Source organism: Neofelis nebulosa, chromosome 5 (assembly GCF_028018385.1).
Source record: "Neofelis nebulosa isolate mNeoNeb1 chromosome 5, mNeoNeb1.pri, whole genome shotgun sequence".
Classification (NCBI taxonomy): domain Eukaryota; kingdom Metazoa; phylum Chordata; class Mammalia; order Carnivora; family Felidae; genus Neofelis; species Neofelis nebulosa.
The window spans coordinates 61,601,530-61,623,686 of record NC_080786.1 but is presented as its reverse complement, the minus strand read 5'-3'; positions in this window follow the sequence as shown (position 1 = coordinate 61,623,686).

Here is a 22,157-nt window from a genome sequence, read left to right as displayed (position 1 = left end):
AGTCCTGATTTCAATTCATATTTCTCAATTTCTATCCCTCTCAAAAATGCTCTTTTTTACCCCTGCAGCTGTTCCAAGAGCATAACTCCATTTTGGCCCAAACTCAGATCATTAAGATCAAAGATATATAAAAGGAAGCATGACTTTTGCCCAATGTTATAACTCTTAATGATACACATTCGGGGTCTTTTATCTCAAACTCTCAAAGGGAATCTTCTTAATAGGATTCCATAATCGTAACAGATCCAGTGGAATGCAAAAGAGCCACAGAGTGCCGTTGGAAGGGCCAGTTCAGAGTCATATGGCCATTACTGACTTGGAAAAGATGGGATAACATTATAACGTTGAGAGAATAGCACTCCTCTGGAACAAACTTTCACTGGATACTAAAAATTGGTCTGTAATCCTAGGTCATCTTTTTTTCCCCACCCCACATTTCTGAAAATAAAATAGGAGAAGTAATGCTAACTACCTCACTTAGTACTTGAAATTCTTGCTATGAGTAAGCCAAAAATATGAATGTATCACATGTTTTATGAAGTCATCATAATGCAGCATGGCCGTGAATTTGTGTCATTGTAAGAAACAGAAGATTATAGAATTATGGAAAAATACCAACAAGTAGGCAAATCTGGATTCTGGTCCCAATTCAACTATACACTAATGTTGCCTTGAGTAAGACTTTTTCCCTAGTGTATAAAGGACAAATGATCTTGTGGAATCCTTTCCATTCATTCACCCAATTGATCACTTGTTCATCCATTCAGCAAACGTGTGGTAGAGCTGTTGTGTTCAGTATTGTGCTAAGCAATGAGGACACCAGATAGAAGATGGTTCTACTGTGCCACATTCCTCTGCCACCAAAGAACCTCAAAGTGCTACTCTTGACAACAGCATGACTCCAATGAACATAAAATACATTTATTTTTCCGTCATCACCAAGTTCACTAACTTTTCTTGTAAAATGAAGACAAACACATTTTATCTAACTCCAGAACATTTAGGGAGGGATGCTTTTCCGGATAAATAAATTACTTATATTTATACTGCCTGAATAACAATGAGTAATACTCACCTTAAGCTTATTATATTCTAAACACATCTGTTTAAGTGTCTTATATGCATTATCTCATTTAATCTTTATAACACTCTATAAAGTAAGTAGTATTTGTATCCCTATTTTAGGGATTGATTACTCCATGGAGATAAATTTAAGGAGATTTGGTAGCTTATCCAAATGGTAAATATTTGCACCTACGCCTGTCTGAGTCTGAAGTTTAGTTTCTTTAATTTGGATATAAAATTATTTGAAACTTCCTGCATTTCTCAGCAAAGCCTGCTTCAGTATTTGCACATATCTACATTAGTATTCAAAGCATAGATTTAGAAGGCATAGAATTGCAGAAATAGAAGAGATTTTAGAAACCATCCAGTCTGACCTATTCATTTACAGTTAAAATATAGGTCTTGAAATTAGGGGTAAAAATATATATTGAATGAAAAGCCAAAAGAAGTAAGGACAAAAGCTGAACAGGGAAAAGGAAGTGAGCAATCTTGAATTATTCATTTTTTGTATTTCTAGTACTTAATAAAGTCCTTGGCAACTAGGGAAAATTCAATATATGTTTGGTCAACTGGATTATATTACATGTTATAGATCTTTTAAACTAGAGCTTCCCAAAGGTCAAGAGAGATATGGGATACTTTCATTTGTTTAAGGCTTACAGTATATTAAAAATGAAGAAATGACAGAACTGTGATATATTTTGAATGTTCATTCCTGTTAGCTGATCTTTGTAGTTATCCTATAATTCCATTCACATATAAGGACTAAAGTATGGGTTTTAGCCAATGTGTGGCAATGAAATACTATAATGTCTCATGTAAGCCTTACAACAAGCTTATTGTCTTGGTATATCATTATTCCCCAATTACAGACAAAGAGTTTAGGCAACTCCCACCATATTCACACATTTGAAGGTTATGCAACATTTTATAGTCTATCCCCTTAGACTTTTAAAAGTCCAAAAGAGTGCTTATGCAAGGGTTTCTTTAACTAGCAAACACGAAAACACACTAATTGCAGAGACATTAAATCATTCAATTGTCACTATAATGAAATGTGAGGTAAAAGTTAGAACAAAATTTTTCTCCCCTGGAGACTTCTGGTTTCACGTATTCTAACACATATAGAGACATTGTAAGGATCATCCTTTTAAAATACACTTAATAGAAATGGTACTCAACTATGCGGATGCTTACAGATTCCTCATGTGTTGATTACCCAGATGCATGTTAGATTTTGCAGGAATTAGGTTTGATATTATCTCCTTATTATGCAAAACCATGGAAAACATTTAATTAAAACTTAATTAAAATCTCCATGATGCTTCAACCCCATGGAGTCCATTTTTCAACAGCAAGCAGCAAAGAAAGCCTTCAGGACAAACTGTTTTTTGAAACATGGTGTATAAGAACTCACTTTTCTCAGTACCTATCCCAGATCATGCATCTTCAGCCTAGAGAGTGATAGATTTATACTAAAACTGGTAAGCATCAATAACAAACAAATAAAGAGGTTTAGATCAGTGGCTGACATTTCATTTCTTCTAGAGTTTTTATACATAATTTCAAAATACATTAAAAATCATATGGTACTGTATCTGTCATATATTAGGCTCCTAATAAGTATTTATTTAATAAAATTGGTAAATATTAGATAGGTATCGATTAAAAACGTCTAAGACTCTGACACAATTTTATCCTCAACTATTTATGGCAAAATATGTGAACTATTGGTTGTCATCGAGACTGAATAATTTTGTGTATATAGAAATATTTTCTATAATAGGATATGCTATAGTAAGAACTGGTCTATATGGAGTACTCAAATGTGGTCCTATTCTCTAACTTATAAGGGGAAAGTCCATTATCCCCACATAGTTTTAACTTAAATTATAAAACAAGAAGTCACAACAAAAGCATTCTTACTCAGCAATAAAAAGAAATGAACTGCCAACATCATGCAACATACATGCAACGTCACAGGTGAACTTCAGAAAACATTTTGCTGAGGGAAAGAAGCCAGGAACGATAGAGGGCACGCTTTGCAATGCCATTTATAAGAAGTTCTGCAACAGCATAACTAAGCTATGGTGAAATATAGGAAGAGTGGTTGCCTGGGTTGAAGTAGGTGTTCAATTCAGGGAATGATGGGAAGGAACAGAAAAAATCCTATGGTAATGAAACTTTTCTATATTTTGATAGGAGTATGGGTTACACAGGTGTATGCAATTTTTAAAATTCATTGAACTGTATACTTATTATCTGTGCATTTTACTGTGCGCAGATTATAGTTCAGGTTTTAAGAAGCAAATAAGCATATGCACCAGCCATAATTGATCTTAAGGAGATTAGTACTCCAACTGTGATGTTGCTATAGCTCAGAGATTTTGGAACTCCTCTTTTGTAACTGCATTCAGAGGCTAAAAGACATTTTATATAGATATAGATATATAGATATAGAGATATAGATATAGATATAGATCTATATAGATCTATATAGATATAGATCTATATCTATATAGATCTATATCTATATCTCTATATCTATATATCTATATCTATATATATATATATATCAACAGCAGCAAATCTTCTGAGGGTGAAATTACCTTTCAGAAATATCCAGCATCATTAAGGGTCAAGTCTGTTTACTACAAGTGATTAAGCCAGAAAAGAACATTTTTGCTTCTCCTGCTGGAGTAGTAACTAATTTAACGAGCCTGATTTTTCTCACAACCTGGTTTTTCTCACACAAACACAAATGTAAACATAAACACTCACTCACAACCTACTGGTATAGTAGATTCAATGTAAACGTTCCAAAAGCTTTTTTGTTTAAGTGTGGAATCCCTGAAATGAGTGTCAAAGCCTCACTAATTCACTGCTTTAAAGGAAACATTTTTTATCACATGAGGAAGGGATGGTAGAGCAAAATTGCTCTAAGTTAATTATACCTATTTCGAAATAGGTATAATTTTGAAATATACCTATTTCTTTGAAAAAGAAATACTTCATATTTTTTCTTCATTATATAACGTCTGAAAGACACAGACATTCTCAGATTAAATTTTAATTTGCAATTATACTCAGTTTAAGCCCGACTAACAAGGAAGAGGTCTTCTCTATTAAATTTTATTTACCCTCTAATATGCATAACACAGTGATCACATTTGCTCCCCAATTATACCTCCCCCATAAGACTATAACAAGACAGAATAAATTTTTAATTCACCACATGAGATAGCAGTCTCTACTATCATGCCTCATTCTATTCCATTATTGGAATGAATAGCACAGATTCTCATAATACATAACACATGTTAAGACAATAAAAGAAGAAACTGACAGAATGACCATTGCACAGTCCTGGAAAAGGACTGGGTATTTACACTTAACCAAGTTATACAAATAGTAAATTCTTTGGCTAAGTAGATCTATGAAACTTGAAATTATTCTATTTTACGAGCAACTGTTTTGACAAAAAAAAAAAAAAAAAAAAAACCCAAATTGAAAAAGTTAGTTTTGTGGAATAAACAATGTAGTTGAAGTTCTAAGGTTTTATCAGGTGCATTAAAACCCACGACAGGGTTATAGTTTCTCCATCTTAAATATTAAGCCTTTGAACTAGATAACCTCCAAAGTTTCTGCCAATGCTGTCATAATATAATATTTTTCTATAAATCTATTTGATATAAGTGAGATAGTAACCAAAAATTGATTAAAGTTGCTTCAATTACTGTCATAAGTTCGTGACACACAATGTGACCAAATAAGTAAGTGAAATGTAGATGCATAATCTTTATTCCCCATTCACAAAAATCATAGTTTTGTGCATGGATAACTTAATAGAATGTATTGTGGGGTTTTCAAAAGAATTTAAGGATAATTCTTTTAAATGAAATATTATATCTGCTATTTAAGTTTTGTGTAGCATTTAATAATCATTAAATACACTATTAATAATTGTATTAGATGTTAGTCAACCATATTCCCTGCAACACTGGGCATTTCAGAGACCAGCAAAATGGTTTTTAAAAATCCTTGCCTAATCACATGAAAGTACTAAGTACTGATAGATCAGAATTCTGAATTGTTGCTCTGCTTCTGTCCAATCCTATTCCAATTCCATTTTCAAATAGAGTTCTACATTCCACACTATTCATCTTCCAGTGCCTACAGATTATCCTGTTTACAGTTCCAAAGAAAGCCATCTCAGAAAGATGAAAATTTATACTATTTTTAAAACCTTTCTGGGAGAGTCCACAAACTGCCTTAATAATTCATTCGACACTGTAACACTCTCATTGTCAGGAAATTATCTTTCATGTCAGACATAAATTATGTCACCCAACAGCCTCCTCTTGGTGGAGTTAAACAATCCCAGACTGTTTTTCTTGTGGGTCATCTTTTTTAATGCTTCCTGTATTAGCATCTTATTTTAATCTTTGTGACTTCGCATCAAGATTTTTAAGCCCCGCTTAAAACCACACTCCTTATTCTAATGGGTTTCTAGCCCAGACGTTGGTAAACTACAACCTACAGCCAAATTTTCCTTTTTTTTGTCAATAAAATTTTATTGTAACACAGCCATTATTTATGTATTAATACATTGTCAAAAGTGGCTTGTGTGCTTACAACACAGATTGCATGGCCTACAAAGCCAAAAATACTTACTCTGTGGCCCTTTACAGAAAAAGGGTCAATGAAGTCCTCTAAAATGCACAATTATTTCAGGTTTCATCTTGCTTGTGAGCAAACAGGGCCTGAGAAGTTTTATCATACCCTTTCCCATTTTTTTGGAACTCTCTCTTGCTCTGATTTGGGATCTATTAAGCCTGATGTAACATAACATCCTAAAATACTGATGGATAGCAAATACTTGAGAGTGTAATACGAGATGTGTGATACAAGTTGGCAATAATTTTCCAGCATCCACTGAGTACAGGTATCCTTCTCAGTAAAAAGTGTTAAACCTTCCTCCACAATCAGGGCACACATAGGAATACAGAGAGCTTCAGAATTCTCTCAATAAAGGCACAAAGAGGCATGCCTACCTGACATTGTGTCACCTCACTATCACCCATTCTCTTTCCCCAGCTAAAGAGTATATTGTGTGTATCCGAGGACGGGATATCAGATGGATTCGGGGGAAGGAAAACCATATAAGTGAGTGGAGCAGTCTGGTGTGAGACTATAGAGCATGGCAAAGACTGTGGAGAACCTGAGCGCATATGTCTGTACAAACACATTAGCACTGATCTGCTCCAAATGACTGCTGTGCTGTAATTTGGACCCAGGGAAGATAGGTTTGCAGATTTTTCAAGGTAAAATTCAAGTCAAGATTCAAATTTCTTAATACACTGTGAGGGTCATCACTCTAATGGCTAAAAAACCTTACCTGTGTTCACCTAGATTGCAAAAGTCTCTAAAACATACTTGTTGACTGAGATACACTTATTAGGGAAACTTGACCTTAATTAAAACTCTTATTTTAGAAAAGAAGAAACTGAAGCTTAGAAAGATTAAATTACTGACCTAAGATTGCACTGAGTATAGCTAGTCTAGGGCTATAAATCTACTTTCAATGTACCACTCCACAAATGCTTTCTTAATTTAGAGGGATTCAAAAGATGCACTAAGAATCTGATAAAAGCTACAGACTCCGTGAGAGAAAAATGTACATAAAATACAAACTCACAAAAAGTTGGCTTGCAATTTAAAGGATTTCATACAAAAAAAAAATAATAAAAAAAAGTGGGGGCACCTGGGTGTCTCAGTCGGTTAACTGTCTGACTTCGCCTCAGGTCATGATCTCATGGTTCATGGGTTCGAGCCCCACATCAGGTTCTGTGTTGACAGCTCAGAGCCTGGAGCCTGCTTCAGATTCTGTGTCTCCCCACCGGCCCCCGCTTCCCCTCTCCTGCTTGTGCTCTGTCTCTCTCTCTCAAAAACAAATAAACATTAAAAGAAATTTTTAAAAGATTTCATACACTCATGAAGCTTATCCTTGCATGTGCTCAGGGAGCCATGGACACCAGGTTTAATATTTTTTGAATCTTCCATATGAAGAATCCATAATCCTCCAATTATATCACATAAAAATAATCAAAAGTCTTTATAACATTCTAGATAGGTTTCGTTTACTATTTTATCTATTTATGTGGCCATCATGTCACCTCATTACAGAAAAGCAAATTTTTAAGATAAAACAAGTTCATAAATTCATAACAGTAGTTCTATAACATTCTTTGTTATGATTTAATATGACTAGAACTTTTACTCAAATAAATTATAGTCTCTTTTAGAAAAAGTCATCATTTGACTCCAACCATCCTAAAAGAAATGGGAAAAATCTCTCCTTTCTTAGACACACTGATTTGCATGTATTTTCAAAAGCATCTCACGAACCAGGACCCTCTGGGTGAAGTAAGCACCTCTCTATTCCTCTCAGAACACCTTACACACAGCCTTTATTGTCTTTCTTTGGGATCTAACTATCCTGTGAGTCTTCTAAAGATAGACAGTAACTTCTCAAGCACAACCTTGAGAAAATGATCAAAGTTAACAGTTCAAGAATGGAAACTGACCTCATGGGTCTCCTAAAATGATGCACTGAGAATACATCATTTTTGGTATTGTGTTGCCAAAAGCATAAAACCTAAATCCATTCATAAGGAAATCTATCGACCAAACTCAAAATGAGGGACATTCTGAAAAATATTCAAAAAATATCAATATCTTAAAGTACAAAAAAACTTTTTCAGGGCACCTGGGTGGCTCAGTCAAATCAGAAAGCTTCTGATTTCGGCTCAGATTATAACCTCACAGTTCATGCGTTCAGGCGCCACGAAGGGCTCTGTACTGACAGTTTGGAGCCTGGAGCCTGCTTTGGATTCTGTGTCTCCCACTCTCTCTCTACCCCTCTCCCCCTCTCAAAATATGAATAAAAATGTTAAAAATTTAAAATATATATATTTCTTTTGAGATTAACAAGGGAGTATACCATATGACAAAGACCAAATAGACATGACAGCACAATACAACACAGGATCTGAGTTTTATTTTTGTTGTAAAGGCCATTTGGACAATTGGTGAACTCTGAAATGAGGTCCTTAGTATTCTGTCTATGTTAACCTCCTGATTTTGATAATTATCCCATGGTTATATAAAATAATTTATTTGTTCTTTAAAAAAAAAGCACCAAAGTGTTTAGGGAACATCAGTCCTGTAACAGACTCTAAAAAACTAAGAATATTAAATAGATACATAAATACATATGTGTGTGTGTGTATGTGTGTATGTGTGTGTGTACATACATCTGCCTGTTTTAATCAATGGTTACCTTTGATCCCAACCTGATTTTTAGTAAGAAAAACATATAAAGACCTTTTTGGTGTATGCTGCCTCACTTTTGTTAGTAATTTGGGAGCAGAGCGCAAGTAAAAAGTAATGCAGTTCAAGTATAATTTGGAACAACAATTTTGGGTTTATGGTACTACAGATAAACCTGAGTTACTACAGATAGACAGTACATTTGGCCTTTATCAAACCTTCTTCCTTTTCCATCCAAACCCATAACTCCTCTTCCACAAGAAAAAAAAAATCTATATGCTATACGGACAGATATAGATATATGGATATTTTAAACCAATTTACAAAGAAAAGAACTCGTGCCCCTCACCATACTAGTCACTTGAAAAAAAGCAAAGCAACAAACAACAAAATGCCAAGAATAGCATATATCGGTCATTTTAATAGCATGCAACCTTCCCCCATTTCCTATGAACATTGTGGTCTCTCTTTTGGCCAAATTGTCCATTTGGTATAATCTAGGCAGTAGGGCCTACATTGTACTGTGGCCTCCTGCTAAGAATCAGAAGAGGACAGAGTTTTCCATTGCCCACTTCCTGATAGACTATCAGGTACTTGCTTCTGGCAGCTTGAATCATGAGAAAAGAAGAATTTCTGAAAGCCAAACTCCTTGTAGCATCAGTGGCCATTGACAAACCAGACTTCTGCTAGTGGCTATGGTTCCTGCTTCCCCTAGAGCTTCCTGGTTCCTGCAAACTTTCCCTCTGAGACTTTCTACCTCCCCATCAATAAGTGTGTCCCTCTCCTCTCCTACCAGTCAACCAGTGAAATCCTTTTAGGCTTAAAATACCCAACAAGTTTCTGTTGCTTGGAACCAAGAATCCTGACAAAAAAAAAAATTATTGGAATTCCTAAAATCTCAATTTAAAGTAAGTTACTGTTAGTTCTACTAATAGGGACCCAATAGGGGTCTGTTTACATGTGAGCAAATCTCTCTGGGGCACTTGCAAGTGTGGAGAGAAGATTGGCTTCACATTTGGGCATGGCCTCTCTGGCTATTTAGAGATAGGCTTCCATACAGATTAATTCCTATAAGAGGCAATTAAAGTTAAATTCTTTTGATGTGCTGGAAATTGAGATAAAGATGAAAAACTACCCAACTCTCACTACATTGGCTAAAACATTTTAATTGAACATGTGGCTGCTTCCAGAGACTGTCCACCTGGTAGAGTCTCTCTTTACCTGGAAAAGTGTGACTACTGTTGGCGACCCACATACAATCTCTAAAATACCACCCTCCAACACTTCTCGAAAAATAAAATTTCTTCCCCTAGGGGCTATTTTTCTGCCACTAAGAAAAGTCTTTGTTTTCACAAAGCAAGTGGATTTCATTTAGTCATTTCTTTTCTTTTCAAACGTAGAATGAAAAGTAATTGAAAATACTGTTAATTAAAAGTTATCATTTGCCCTTTAGCTGCAAATAATATCAAAGCACATTCAGTGATAATGAAGTACAGTAATAACCAGCCTGTTGTGATAGTAAAACAGGAACATCACATCAGTGGTACAAAATTCCTAAAACTGGATTAGGGTCCAAAGCCATTTATTTTACACCTGTCACATAAGCCCTTGTTCAAGCTCAGATGTGCAAATGTCGCTGTGTCTGCAACTTTGATCCAAATTTATTTAAGTTATAAGCCTTTCCAGGGTACTGTCTCATGATAATTATGTTGTAAGAAAAATCATTTTCTACACCCATCTGTACAATTTGAGAAGTTCACAATTTTTTGAAAGAATTTACACTGCAGTGATATTTTTTTCCCCAGAATACTAATCTGAGTAAGTCAACCCTGCGTAATCTTTTAATGGTTCACCACTGCCCACAGGATAAATGTGGGCACCCTGGTGGAAAACACAAGTCCCTTGCTAATATGCTTGCTGTAAACCTTCTAATGTTGTTCTTCTACCATTTCCTTTCTTATATTCCTTCACAAATCTTCACACACTGTTCTCTCACTTCTCAGTGTCTTTGCAAACTCTCTTCCTGCTCCTTGAATGCCTCTTGTTTCTCTTTATCTGCTCAAGGTCTGCTCATGAGTCAAGAACTAACTCTGTATCAAATGGGCCTGGGAGCACAGAGGAGAATCAAGTTAAACGATAAAAGTGAAAATCTACCCACAATCATCAGTAAATGAATGAGAATGAGTATTATTTAGTATATGCTATGTGCCAAGAGCTGTTCCAGGCTGGAAATATAATATTGAACAAAACCAACAAAAATCCCTGCCTTCATAAAGTTGGCATTCTAGTAAGCAATGACAGAAAATACAAAATAACTAAGTTGTACAGTCTGTTAGTCAGTGGTCAGAGCCAGAGAGGGAAAAAAAAGCATGGTCAGAAGGACAGAGAGTGTCAGAGAAACAGGTGTAATGTTAAAGATAGTGAAGACACTCTCATGGGAAGAAGACATTAGATGGGGAACCCATCAGGAACATATGTAGAAGAAGAACATCTAGAAGGTATCCAGGAGTGACAGAGGTGAAGCAAGAGCCACAGCAAACACCCAAGGCAGGAAAATATCCAGCGTATGTGAGGAGTAGCAATGAGGCCAGTGTGGTTGGAAAGCGGGGTGGGAAGAGAAGTCAGTGGAGATGAACTCAGACAGATGACGGGATGGCAGGAGCACATCTCATAGATTCTTCTATGCAGTAAGGGCTGTAGGCAGCCACTGCAGCATCTGATCAAAAGGGAAACACACTCTGACTCTGCTTTCACCAGGATTGCTCTGGCTACTTTGTAAGGAAAGATAAGAGAGCAAAGACAGAAGCAGGGAGCCAGTTAAGGAGGACACTACAATCATCAAAGCAAAAGATGATGGTAGTTTGGATGAGGGTAATAGCAGTGGAGGTGGTGAAAAGTGATAGGTTCTGGACATAATTTGAACATAGATTCAAAAAGATTTTTTGAAAGATTAGGCCTGGGATATAAAAGAGAGGGACAATCAAGGATGACATCCAGATGTTTGGCCTGAGCAACTGGAAGTTGTTACCATCAAGGAGAAAACGAAGCCCCTGGGGTAGTGATTTCAGAGGAAGATGAGGAACTTAGTTTGGACATGTCCAGTCCTCTTAAAAAAAAAAAAAAACACAGAAATAGGGGAAATGGCTATTGAAGACTACTTCAGTTTTAAAAATATTCCAGTCTAAGAAAATGCTAAACACCATGCATTCCCTCTCATCAAAGAGCTTATCACGTGCAAACTCTATCATGCCCACTCTATTAGGAGGAGGCAAACTTTATACAGTTAGAATGATTCGAGAATAAAATTAAGGACTAGTGCTAAATTTTAAAAAGCACTAAGTTGGATATCAAAACATGGCACAAACAAGTTCTAGAAATGTCTGGGAAGCAAAGACTATTATAAACCATTTTGGGGACTCCTGGGTGGCTCAGTCAGTTAAGTGTCTACCTTCAGCTCAGGTCATGATCTCACAGGTCATGGGTTCGAGCCTCATATCAGGTTCTGTGCTGACTGCTCAGAGCCTGGAGCTTACTTGGGATTCTGTGTCTCCGTCTCTCTCTGCTCCTCCCACACACACACTCTCCCCCTGCTCCCCGCCCCGCCTCTCATTCTGTCTCTCTCTCTCAAAAGTAAATAAACATTAAAAAATTAAACCATTTTGGTTAAATCTTCCATTTATACATGAAAAGTAGAGTTTGAAATTTTTATAAATCATTAAGATTCTAATAGAAAATAGGACCTCAATCTGCTCAGAAAAACCTTTATGCACAAATCAAACACAATATCATTGAGTAATATGACACCCATAGGGCAAAGAAGGGAGCCAGAGATCCTTCTCCAGATTACACAGAATATAATTATTAGATTTCAGATATAAATACCTGTACTACATATTTTATATGTGTTTTCCTCCCCACTAGATGATTTACATCTGGATTCAAAACGGACTCCTTGGACAACCTCAGTCTACTTGACCAACAAGCAACAAAGCTCTCCTCACCTAAAGAGTGAGACCTTACTTATTTGAAAAGCCCCCTGTCATTTCTCAAACTGGCAACTTATCATAAATATAATATTTTCTGCTTTTTTCATACATCTAAGTTTTTGGAGGTTTTTCAAGTCTCTAAGAATATTTCATGATTAGACATTTAAATGAAAAAATAGGTCCACATAAAAATTTTACAAAGCATAAATTGAAACCACATGCCAATGTAGGCACAGTACCCTACCTTTTAAATACTGTCAGTCCCAGTCCAATCATATAAAGGGTGGGAAATTGTGCACTGTATCAGTATCCACTGCTTTTTACTAAAATTTGACCTTCCAATGCTTTGAATTTCAATGGATTTTACCCTACAGATTAAATCATTGGTAAACTGACTTCTTCTTTATTATTTTCATCTTCCTAACCCATCTTACCATCAAATTTCAGAGTCTGAGACCAAGTGAGAATAAGAAAATGGCTAAGTGCATAGAAACATTCTATTTTGTGTCCACTTAAAATAGTGCTGCTTCAATTGAAATCAACTGTTGCCATTTCCTTCTCTCTCATCGACCAACACACTCAAACACACATACACATACACACACACACAAACACAAACGCAATCACACACGAAGCATATACGCTTCTCTGTATATGTGAGGGCTTCCTATAAATCTGCTGAAACTCTACCACAACCAATAAAAAATTAAAATATGTGTCCCCCAGGATTGAAAAGTAGAATTAAGACTGGGAACACATCATTATTAATGCAAGGAGTAACGCATAAAGCCAGGTATCAGGTGGGTTCTTTTTTAATATAAAGTGACATTTCCTATAACCTCTGGACCATGAGTCTACATGTCTGATATAGATAATTTCTTCGGAAATTGAAACCACCAAATTTGTGTGGGATAGCAGTAAATTGGGGTCGAAAATGAAGGTTCCTGTTTGTCTCTGAATCCGTTCTGCAATGTTCCGATTATATTTTCATGCATTGGCCCGTAGTTGGGTATTAATAAGATTTTTTGACAATTATGTGTAAAAGATGCAAAACCAGCACCCATCGTCTGACTGATGAATATTGTCTTTTCAAACTCTGTCAGCTTTCCTAAGCTTGGAAACAGCACAAGATTACTGTGAAGGAAAACAGATTCAGGTCAGCAACCCTGAATATAAAAGCTCCACTTGCAATATATTTGTAATAGTGAGAAAAGCAATTGCCCATGAATTCTTGGTGAACCAAAAGCAATTAGATTTATAAAAAAGGAAACTTAGAAATAAGTTTTCCATAAAGAGAAAAAAACAAAAACAACAAAACAAAACAAAATCAGCACAGACACCATTCCCATTACTGAAAGTACATCAGAGCTGATAGTGCTTGTATCAGAATATTCCAAACTTGTTAAAAATAAACGGCATCATTTTTATTCAAGGTGACTAAGAAATAAAGTTGGTGTTTTCAACTTTGTTGATACTGTGACTGGGGCCTGTAGGAATGCATTTAAGAGGTGAATTCAAAGTCTGTCAGACAAGGTAGGGTTTAAATCTCTCAACAGAATGAAATCTAATACTGTTCCTTTAATGCAAGCTGGGAAGGAGAGTGTGAGTAACAGTTTAATCAACCCCCAACAGCTAAATGGATAGATGAGAGTAGACAGGAGAAGCGGAGCTGCCTGGCATAGAGAAGAGCAGGAAGAAAAAACCTGAGTAATGTCTTATGGTACAGAGAGTGCTTTTCTTCTAGGCTTGCAAAACACTTGAAATGACTTCTCTAATTAATTCCTAGAAAATTTTAGGAAGAGTTGGCTGGGGCGAGAAGAGTTACCTCCTATTATATAGAAGAAAATAGGAAGTAAATCCCAGCCTGCTCAAGGTCATACAGGTGAGAAAGCCAAGAACAGAAGTCCAATTTCTGGGTTCTATTTCCCGCACCCAAACACCACCACGTCTGTGAGCTCCTATGTTCTTCTTTAGGTGGAGGCTTTGAGATAAGCAGAGATTAAAAATATAACAAAAAAAAGTGAAATCATCTAAGCCTAAGAGGGCTTTTTTTTTTTGAATCATACTTTTAACAACAGGCAAATCTTTTTATTTTAATTATTCTTTTGATTCATTGGTTAATACAATGCAGGGCAAACTACCTAACATTTGTGAACTTCAATCTGGTAACTCTAAGCTACATGCAAAGGGAGCTGTGACTCAGTCAGCTAATGTTATCACACTTTAAAAAAATGTATTTATTGAATCACACAAAGAAATTAAGAAAATGATTACCAATTATCTTGGCAAGGATTCCTTAATTAATTGCCAGCACTAATACCATGTTATCTTCTGCATATTAAAACAATGCGACTTCTATTAAAAACTATTCATTAAAGATTCATTCATTCTTTATTGCATCCTGCTGTTTCATATCTTATGTCGCTAAAGGGCTGCTTCCTAGAGTATGAGGTACTGCTGTGCAGGGAAGCAACAGCAACTACAGAATTTATGTTGAGACATTGCACTTCTGAATGTTCCACCTAGAGTATCATGAGGACGCTACTTATAAAAGTGAACACAACCAAGGTATAGCAGTCTAGTGTTTGTGTGTACGTGTGTTTGTCTGTGTCTGTGTGTATACACAAGCATTTAAACTCTAGAAGCTTTTTGATGAAAAACATGTTAAAAATTTTAAAAGTCTAAGATGTTAATATTTCCTACAAGTATTCCATTCTCTTGGGACTACTAAGCACAAGACCTGTCCTTATGGAAGAGTAGTAAGCTGACAACACCAAGGGCTTATTAGGAAGGAGAAATTTGTTAGACCTTCTAAAATTAACCTGCCTGTGTTCCTCTCATACACTTACAGCAGTAGTTCTCAAAGCGGGGCAATTTTGATTGCCAGGGCACTTTTGGCAAATATTTGGAGACACGGTAAGTCTTCACAACTGTGAGAGGGGGTTACTGGCATTCTGTGCCCAGAAGCCAGGCTATCTTACAATTCAGAGGACAGTCCCCCACAGCAAAGAATTATGTGGCCAAAGGATGTCAATTGTGCCACTGTTGAGAAACATTGATTTATAGAAAAAATATTGGATTTCTGCTACCAGTAGTCATTGTTGCTCTTAGCCAGCTCAGTCATAGCTGTGACAGAATTTAAGTTGATATTTAGGTAATGCTGCTAAGATAATTAGAAACCACAGATTCTTTTCTACATTCTCCCCATAAATGAACTGAAAAAGGAATGTAATAATTAGCTAACTAAGAATTTCTGTAATTGTCACTTAATGCCCCCCACCATCAACCTCTCTACCAACACACGCCTTAATGCTAAGAATGGCTAACGTTTTATTAAGTTAAAAAGAATAAGATCCTATGTCTCTGACATATTTGAATCGAAGCCAAGGAGACAAAACCAAACCTTAGTCTGCAACCTCCCTTGGGAAATCTTTGTTCATTTTAATACTTGTTCAGTCAGCTGTCTGCCTGAATGACAAGGTTTTTATCTCTAATGTGAGTGACTTTGAAGGCTACTCGCATTATCCATTCCTCAGCAATTGCTGCTGAAACCACAATGTTGCAAACTGATAATTAAATCCAGCTGCCTCTACTATGAATTCAATCATATCAACATTAGCAGCAATCTTAGTGGTTGTTGGTGGTTTCTTTTTCAATTTCTAGACAACATAATTAACTTCACTAGCCTTCTTACATTAAACAAAACTCAGAGCTAAAGAATACTATGAATTAAACCACTATAAATACTATTCATGCAAAGGAACACAGCTAGATCATCAGGATACTGAAATGGTGCCAATGCGTTGCTAATTTGTGTCTAGCCATTTGACCTAATACACATTAATACTATGTTTAACCTATAGGTGTAGTTTCAGATTTCAATTACAAAAGCTCATGTTAACTGACAATTTACTACTCATGAAATATTAACCCCAGCATTTGTAAACAAGACATAGATCACAATGCAAAAAACCCAACTTGTAAAACATTGAAATGCACCCACTAAAATAATATCAAAGTGCTTTCGTATTATTTGAACTAATAATGCAAAAGAAGTGTGTTTTAATTCACTTTAAAATAATCTGTCACAAAGAAGAGAATACTATGAAAAATTATATGCCAAGAAATTGGACAACCTGGAAAAAATGGACAAATTACTCGAAACATTAAATCTTCCAAATCTGAATCAGGAAGAAAAAGAAAATCTGAATAGGTCAATCACTTGTAACAAAACTGAATCAGTAATCCAAAAACTTCCAACAAACAAAAGTCCAGGACCAGGTGGAGTCACAGGTGAATTCTACTGAACATCTAAAGAAGAGAGAATACCTATTCTCCTCAAATTATTCCAGAAAATAGGAGAGGAGGAAAAGCTTCCAAATATATTCTATGAGGCCAAAATTATCCTAATACCAAAAACCAGACAAAGATGCCACACACACAAAAAAAGAAAATAAATGGCCAATATCCCTAATGAACAAAAATGCAAAAACCCTCAACAAAATATTAACAAACCACATTCAACAATACATTAAAAGGATCGTTCACCATGAGCAAGTGGGATTTACTGCAGGGATGCAAGAATGTTTCAGTATTTGCAAATCAGTCAACATGATACACCACATCAACAAAATGAAGGATAAAAAGCATATGATCATCTCAATAGATGCAGAAAAGACATCTGACAAAACTCAACATCTATTCATGATAAAAGCTCTCACTAAAGTGGGTTTAGAGAAAACCCACCTCATCATAATACAGACCATATACAAAAAACAACAAGTAACATCATACTCAATGATGAAATATTGAGACCTTTTCCTTTAAGATAAGGAACAAGACAAGGATGACCACTCGTCACTTTTATTCAACGTAGTACTAGAAGTACTTACCACAGCAATCAGACAAGAAAAAGAAAAAGTTATGCAAATTGGTAAAGTTAAACTGTCACTATTAGCACACATCATTATACTATACGTAGAAAACCATTAGGACTCCACCAAAAAAACTATTAGAAGTAATAAATGAATTCAGTAAAGTCGCAGGATATAAAATTAATAAACAGAAATCAGTTCTGTTTCTATACCCTAATAACAAAGTATCAGAAGGAATAATTAAGAAAACAATCCCATTTATAACTACATCAAGAAGAATTAAAATACCTAGAAAGAAACTTAACCAAGGAGGTGAAATACCTATACTCTGAAAACTATAAAACACTGACGAAAAAATTGAAGATGACACAAATAAAGATATTCCTTGCTCATGGACTGAAAGAATTAATATTGTTAAAGTGTCCATACTACCCAAAGCAACCTAAAGATTCAATGCAATCCCTATTAAAATAGTTATAGCATTTTTCATAGAACTAGAATAAATAATGCTAAAATCTGTATGGAACCACAGAAGACCCCAATCTGACAAAGCAAGGTTGAGAAAGAAGAATAAAGCTGGAGGTAACACAATCCCAGATTTCAAAACACACTGCAAAGCTTTGGTATTCCAAACAGTCTGGTGCTCTCACAAAAAAAAAAAAAAAAAAAAAAAACAAAAAAAAAAAAAAACAGACATATAGATCTTTTCTAGATATAGTTCTTCAAGCAAAGGAAACAAAAGCAAGATTAAACTATTGAAACTACATCAAAATAAAAAGCTTTTGCCCAGCAAAGGAAATCATCAACAAAAAAAAAGGCAACCTACTGAATGGTAGAAGATATCCACAAATAATGTATCTAATAAGGGGTTAATATATCCAAAATATAGAAAGAATTTAAATAATTCGGTGCCAAAAAAACAAACAATCCAATTAAAAAATGGGCAGAGGATCTGAATAGACATTTTTCCAAAGAAGACATACAGATGGCCAACAGGCACATAAGAAGGTGCTCAACATCACTAATCATCAAGGAAATGCAAATCAAAACCACAATGAGATATCACATTATACCTGCCAGAATGACTCAAATCAAAAAAGACAAGAAATAACAAGTATTGGTGAGGATGTGGAGAAAAAGGAACTCTTGTTTCACACTTGGTGGGAATGTAAATTGGTATAGCCACTATGGGAAACAGTATGAAGTTTCCTCAAAAAATTAAAAATAAAAATACCATATGATCCAGTAATTCCAGTACAGGGTATGTACTTAAAGAAAAAAAAAACACAATTCAAAAAGATATATACACCTATATGTTTATTGCAGCATAGCCATGTTATGGAAGCAACACAAGTGTCCATTGATAGATTAACGAATAAAGAAGATGTGATACACACACACACACACACACACACACACACACACACACACACCAGAATATTACTCAGCCACAAAAAAGGGTGAGACCTTGCCATTTGTGACAGCATGAATGGACCGAGAGGGCATTATGCTATGTGAAATAAGTCAGAGAAAGAGAGGCAAATACTATACGATTTCATTTACATGTGGAATCTTAAAAAACAAAACAAAGGAATAAACAAAAAGCAGAAACAAATTCATAAATACAGAGAACAAACCAAAGGTTGCCAGAGGGGAAAGGGGTGGAAGGATGGGCAAGATGGGTGGAGGGAAGTGGGCAATAAAGACTTCCAGTTATGGAATGAATAAGCCTTGGGAATAAAATCACAGCACAGAGAATACAGGCAACAGTATTGTAATAGTGTTCTGTGGTGACAGATGGTAGCTATACTTGTGAGCACAGCATAATGTAAAGACTTGTTGAAACACTATGTCATAACCTGAAATTAATGTAACACTGTGTGTCAACTATACTTCAACTAAAATATATATATATATATATATATATATATATATATATATATATACACACACACATATATATACATATAGCAGTTAATTATAGGGGACAAATCAGATATTTATCACCCTGTTGGCACTAAACTGTCTCTTAATTTATATTAATACAAGCTATGAGAAAAGAATACAGAACAAAATTAATATAAAATCTGTCACAGTTTAAATAGTTCAAAACCATCAATTTCTAAATTATGATGGCATCCGATGAGTACTTAGCCCAAAATGCACTTTAATGTAAGTCATTTAATTAGTATTTGACATTATTAGCAAGAAAGAAAATTTTTCTGTACTAAGTAACATGTTTATTTGCACAAGTGCAACAACAATTTTTATGTTTATAGACTAAAAGTTTTAAAAATAAATGAAAAGAAATAAAAATTGCTACAACCTCATTAGTACGGTTCACTCAACAATCAGTAAACGCATTAATTTGCTATTGCTATTATAACAATATCACAATATTATAACAATAGCACAACAAACTTTGTGGCTTGAAAAAACAGATTTCCTGTCTTCTAATTCTGTAGGTAAAAAATGCCGTACAGTCTCAATGGGCTAAACTCAAGTTGTCAGCAGGGCAGAGTTCCTTCTGGAGATTCTAGAGGAGAATGTTTTCACTTGCTTTTTCCAGCTTCTAGAGGCTGCCTGCATTCCTTGGCCAGTAGCCCTCTTCCCCCACCTTCAAAGACAGCAGCATAAACTCTTCATATTGTTCTCCCTGACCACAGCTGAGAGAAGCTCTCTACTTTTAAAGATTGCTGTGATTAGATCACACCTACCTTGATAATCCAAGATTATCTCCCCATCTCAAAGTCTTTATCATCACAGCCACATAGTCCCTTCTGCCATGTAAGGTAACATATCTACAGGTCTTGGGGACTAGGACGTATACATTTCTCTGGAGCCATTATCTTGTCTACCACAGTGACTGTTTACTGAATTTTCACATCAAACAAATTATCAAAATCAAAGATACATGACCCAGGATATAAGAATATTTACTTTTAGGGCTGCCTCGGTGGCTCAATTGGTTAAGTGTCAAACTTGATTTTGGCTCAGGTCATGATGTCACAGTTCATGAGTTCAAGCCCCACCTTGGGCTCTTCGCTGACAGCTTGGAGCCTGCTTGGGATTCTCACTCTCCCTCTCTCTGCCCCTCTACCACTCACATGCATACACACACTCTCTCTCTCTCTCAAAATAAATAAAAAACATGTTAAAAATCTTTTTAAAAAGAATATTTACTTTTAATAATTAAATATCCTTTTTCCTTTATTAGGAAAGAAAGAAAAAAGTATCTTTCTTTGGAAACACTGACAATGATATGTAAGGTACTAACAACATAACTGAAGGTAATTTAATGTCATAGAAGAAAATCTCAGAAACTGCAATAGACCTCAGTTTGATCTGGAGTCTCACAGGACTGTCTGCATCACATTCTTCTGCCATCATAGGTGCCGTGAGTGGCATGCACAGGGGCTTGAGTGGCTTGAGTGCATGAACAAAATATCGCCAAATTCAGAATGCTTGATGATGAACTTTACATCCAACAAACATTCTCTTATCTACTTGAGAGTACCCTATGAGTTTATAAGCTAATTTTCATACTTCTTTGTCCCATGAAATGTATATAGTTTGTTACTATGTATACATCATCAAGGTCAACTGGAATGATGATTTCTTTAGACACCATTCGGTGGGAGGGGCCTTCGTCTGGTCTGCCTACTCTGAACACAGAACCCTTAACCACAAGTATCAGGTTTCAATCCACCAGTTAATATATTTCTTTTTAGCAATTCCCAAGAGCTCTATAAAGTCAAGAGCAGACTAACTGAAAATGGCAAAATCAGCACTAGGCAATGGATATCAGCAGTTTACTTAAACAGACTATACACCTGCAGTAATTAAGAATTATGCAAATATAAACTGTGATGGGACTCACCCATTCAACTAATGCTCACTGAGTGCTTCCTACATGAGAAGTACTGTTCTAGGCACTAAGGTATCAGCCTAGATGCTCCAGCAAACAAAAGAGGCAAAAATTCTATCCTTAAAGAAGTTTCCATTCTGCTAAGATAAACAGTCAATAAACGAGATATACAGTAGACAGTGTTAAATGTTAAGAAGAAAAATGAGGTTGAGTGGAGGCAGGAAATGTGAGCAGTGGCAGGAGTGAGAGGTGACGTTTTAGATAGGAAGGCCAGGGCAAGCCTCACAGAGGAAGTAACAATGTTCAGTATGGACTGACAACCTTCCCTCACTAAGCAGGACTAGCCCATTGGGGGAAATGCTTTTGCCTGAGATCTGCTCTGATTCCTATTCCTCTATTGACATTTTAATCAGATGTCACCTGCTGGTGGTCTTCTGAATCCTGTATTGGAACAAGTCCCGTATTCATCTTGGCTCATTTATGTCAGGGTGATTTGTATCATCAATTCCTGAGACTTCTCCCTCCATACTACCAGTACTAATAGCTTCTCAAAGCTTAGGCTTTAAAGTCCACTGTGTCTCCATAACCTTGGCTATTTCTATATCTATTTACCAGAACATCATACATACATACATACATACAAGTGAAGGCATTTTAAAGAGGCACACTCTCCTCCATTGCATACACTTCAAAATACCTAGACTCTTAAATGCCTCTTTTTGGCAATATGGGAGAATTGTGTTTTAAAAGTATGGTGCACGGCACGTTCACTCTAAATCACAAGAACAGCCACCATTTCTGAATGGCAACACATGATATATAGGTGGTGTTCTATAAATATCTATGTAACTTCTCCTGTATCATAGAGCATACAGTGTAATCATTTCAACCATTCGAGGTGAGACTTACGGTCCTTAGTTTATATGCAATAAAACAGGCTGAGAAAGGTTAAATCATCTTCCTAAGTTTACACAGCTAATAGCATAAAGTCAGGAGCTCTGCCGAACTCTGGTTCCCTCTCCCCAATAAGGT